A 4871-nucleotide genomic window follows, 5' to 3' on the forward strand; every position below is an offset into this window, starting at 1 on the left:
ATTGTTTCATATTTTTAAAACATGTTTTTAATAACATATTTTCTGATTCCAAAATTTCAAATGGAGTTTTTCTCTTTTATTTCATGTTTCATAATTTCATAATTTAAGATTGCTAAAACAACTTTCTAACACATATTTCAGTTTCCTCATTAGATTCCAGCTATAAAGTATAAATTTTCTTTTCTTAAACATATTTTAGGTTTGTATATTAGTTGTCTAAACAATTTGTCCAATAATTTTCATAAATAGTCATCCCACACCACTACAAAACAAGCTTTTAATGACACGCAAACTATGACACCCACTGAATTTATGACACTAAAAAGTGAGTGTCGTAAAAAATGGCATCTCTTATAAAATTTGAAAATTTTACAACACACATTTTACGCGTCCTAAAATTAATTTTCATTTTATAATTTTTATAGGTAATGTGGGTCTCATCCTTAGTAGCTAACGGGGCAAAAATATCCCAAAAAGTTAGAAAACCCCACCTTAGGAGATATAGGGTTCGTTCTATCTCCCACTCTCCACCATTTTTTTCCCCTGGTGTTGCAATACTGTTGTCACCAACTCTTCCATCACCCGCCACAGTCGAAAATCGATGAAACCCTATTGCCTCTTACTTCCAACGCCTCAAAATGGATTATACATGTCGACGTTTCTTACGTTTATTAGCCCATTTCCCTCCAAATAAAATCGGCCCAAAAACCTGGTTCTTATTGTTCAAATCAATTTCAATGGTGAACCTCCATTTTCTAAATTTTTAAGATAAGATATTGGAAAATGTGTATCAGAATCCAATAGTGGTGTTAACTAGTGAGACTAGTTCATGGAAGAGGACTCAACTGTCCGAGATTTTATACAGAAGTGGCTAACACGAAGGTCAAAACCATTATCGTCGCCTAGCCTTGTCGTGTCGTCGCCATATCTATTTCTAGGTAATCATATTCTCACCAATCAAATCAGAACTTAATTTTTTCCACTCATGTTTTTATGAATTACTTTTAAATGGTTACTTCCCAACTTTATTTTCTTTCTTCACAAGTACAGAAGGGTTGCACATGAGCTTGGTGTCTGATTGGATCATGAAGCTGTTTATGCCATAAGATTCGAGAACAAGACTTCAGAGAGAACTTGTATTAAGTAAATCGATTCTTTTTAATAAGTTCATTCCCTATAATGCCATCTTTAATATCCACTTCTTGCAAGTTATACTGATTTCTAATGATAGTTTATACCATGGTGTGACCAATTGTCTTACTGATGGAGTACTCCTCCGTAAAAGTCTTTCTAACCTTGAGGTGAAACCATATTATGTTTTCATATTAGATTAAGCTCATGAAAAGAGTCCAAAAACATAAAGAACTCATACTTTATCTCATAACTTAACCCTTAAAGGCAAAGCTAATGAGCCATTTTTTATAGGGATATATTAATGGGGTTGGTGAAAAGGTTGATTAGATTGCGTGCTTCCAATTTGAAATTTTTGATCACTTCGACTACTATTGAATGGTGAAAAGTTGTCAATAGTTTTCTCTGATTGTCCAGTCCTAAACGTTATTCAGAAATTATTCATTGGATAAATATTATATTGTGCAGAACAACCCAAAAGTTCTATAAAAGCTTCTCTGGAAAAACCATTGGTAAGCACAAAATTTATTCTCCTTCATTGTTATTAAAACTTCTTGGACTCTTTTAATGGTCAACATTGTTGTAGTCATACACGTTAATAAGCTGTACTGGGACATTCTTGATATTTATGACTGGTCTGGTAATTCAAATTTCATGTCTTAGCATATCTATTTTCTTTTTTTTGTAATAGTTAATATTCTTATATTTTTTATTAGAAAGTGATGGGGTTCTGTTAGGATGACAAAAAGAAATTGGTATCAAAACTAGAGGAAAGAATTCAAAGCCTTGAAGTAGGGTCTTGTATGGATTTCATAGTCCTACCACTTCACGATTCATTGCCACCTAAAATGCAAGAGAGTACTATTTATTTATCTATCAAATAACAATTTTATTATTATATTTATATAATAACTATTTTTGTGTAATTTATAGATGTGAGCGTTTAATCCTCCACTCCAAACCGTAGGCATTTCATTATTGCGACAAACATTGTTGAAACTTCCTTAACTGTTGATGGTGATGTGTAAGAAAGTCTCAACACCTTCAAGAAACTTTGTTATTATGTCAAATTTTCAATATTTATGAATGATGCTTTAGATGAAAATGGGACCATTGCGTATATAGGATAAACAATAAAAATATTCCATTTTATTTTTTATAACTAGATCTTAAATTCATTATTATATTAGCATATGCTGATTGTTGAGTTGAAACAATATATTGAAAATTTTATTTTTTGATAGACCTTCCTTTGGAACCTTCACTTACAAGGACTTTAATTGAGGCGAATGAATATGGTTGTTTACTTCAAGCTTTGAGAGTGTAGTTTCTATGTTATCAATGGAAGATACATTGCTTCCTGGATGAAGGTACACTTTTTTTAAACATGTTACTAAATGGATTAAAAAATCTTCACCATATTATAAATATTAACTTTTCCATTTCTTATTTGTAGCAAAAACTTAGTCAGGAAGAGAAAGCATCCTCCTTCATATCTTCCTAATGGTTCTGGTTTGGTAGATCATATAAGTTAGAGAAACAAAGTGTCCAAGTGGATGTTGCTCAAGCTGCAACTATTCTTCAAGCTGCTACACAAGGCATCGAACAACCAAAATTAAGGATTCTAAATGGTAAATTTGGTGGAAAAGCAACCACCCTCTAATGCAAATGAAACCGATTCCCATTTGCAAAAGTTAATAGTTGGGAGACTAAAATGTGCTAAAATGTTTGTTGCAATGTTGAAAGGGTTCAAATTCAGAAAAATGGGAGATGAGTTCAAAAAGGGGACATATGGTTGATAATGTTAGTAGAGAAGCTTCTACTGATGTATTAATTTCATATCAAGATGAAAAACTATAAACCTCTCAGATTACCGAGGTTACTAAGGACCTTAGATCCAAAATCAGAGCAATGCTGATGTCCACAATGTAAGTTCTTTTTTTTGTTCTTTTAAATTTATTTTTTATGTAATAGGGAGTTGCATATATATATATATATATATATATATATATATATATATATATATATATATATAGAGAGAGAGAGAGAGAGAGAGAATTGCATACAAATATACTAATATCCATATATTATATGACATCCCTTATTTTTCAGAACCAAACAAAACTTTTCTTTACTCTTTAAAAATCAAAATATTTTTGTATGCCAAAAATCCCACTAACAATAAAATATTTTGTAGAAATTGTCTTGTTTTACTAAAATATATTGTTTAAAGATATTGTTCAAAAATACAAAACCCTAAGGATGTCATAATCAATGAACAACATATGTTACAGCATAAAGATCTTATGGTCCTGAACAATATTGGATGTTGTCTCTTAATCACTCGACATCATAATCAAGTTCCAACATCTTTAACCTTATTACATGTGATGGATATAATTTGAGTGGGTAAGGTTGGGAAACCTGATGAGACACATATGGTTTTCAATCCCATAATATTATTATGATTATAATTCATAATTACCAAACTTGCAAGACCAAGTGTTACCAAACAATATAGATATATCCCATAACTTACATACACACACACACACACACACACACATATATATATATATATATATATATATATATATATATATATATATATATATATATATATATATATATATATATAACATTACATCCATGCATACCCATCCCAACAGATTCTCACAAATCATAGTCCATGGTTATCATAAAGAATCAACTCAATTGTTGAATCGTTTAGAGCAATGGTTTTACTATACAACTAGGGGTTTCCTTGGTCAATGTAAGTCATAAATGCAACTCAAGGAATCAAAGTATTTGATGAATATGGTATTTCATCTCATCTACGTATGTGGGTTATAAGTCCACACTAGAAACGTAATTTACAAGACCGTTTAGAATAATCAAGTGTTGTCATCTTACTTTGGGAGATGACCAAACATCTAAGCTATCAATTGCGCGCTATAGCGGTGCTATAGCGTTTTGCGGAGATCAAGAACCACTATTTTCTGTTTAGCGGTTTCATTTCGCGGTACCGCTATTAGCGGCGCTATTCACCGCTATTTCAATAACCGCTATAACGGCGCTACGGGCGCTATTCCATTTTTGTTCACATTTTTGGCCAATTGGTTACTTTTTTCAATGAAAAACTAGTCTTAATGATCTCACTACACTTTCATTTTAAAAAGCCCAAACAAATAACATAATTAAAAGCATTCAAAGCAACTATTTCTACCGACAACTCTTTTTCTCATCTCTTTTTGAACTCACGCCAACTTGAGTTGCCATGGTCACACTCCATTAATGCATTTTGTAAATCGACCCACGCCTATGAGGCCACGACTTGGGACTTAACTCCTTAAATCAACCACGACCTACTAATACGATATTGAACCCATGCAATCCAATTAAACTCTATTTGATACTTTTACACTACCTAGTTTCCATATTAATATAATAGAATATTAAGTTATGTTTTTATTTGACTTTTTAGGTTTGATGATATTAATTCTATATAGACTTATAGTATTAATACTCAAATATATAAATTCTATATAAATATAATATAAAATTATAAATTATACGTAATATTAAAAAACCGCTATATCACCACGATAACCGCGATCTCAAATAGCGGCATGTGACCGCTATTGAAATTTTGACCACGATAACTGCATAGCCAGACATATCATTTCAGTTGCTTGATCGGAACCACCATATATGGTTTTCCAAAGAAATACTATATCGTA

General features: G+C 31.5%; 1 pseudogene; it reads left to right on the plus strand.

Moving 5' to 3' along the window:
* The first annotated feature begins 737 nt into the window (after nt 1-737).
* On the plus strand, nt 738-1868 carry LOC111896074 (probable pre-mRNA-splicing factor ATP-dependent RNA helicase DEAH4; annotated as a pseudogene).
* The last annotated feature ends 3003 nt before the right edge of the window (nt 1869-4871 follow it).

The sequence above is a fragment of the Lactuca sativa genome, chromosome 8 (assembly GCF_002870075.4).
Source record: "Lactuca sativa cultivar Salinas chromosome 8, Lsat_Salinas_v11, whole genome shotgun sequence".
NCBI lineage: Eukaryota > Viridiplantae > Streptophyta > Magnoliopsida > Asterales > Asteraceae > Lactuca > Lactuca sativa.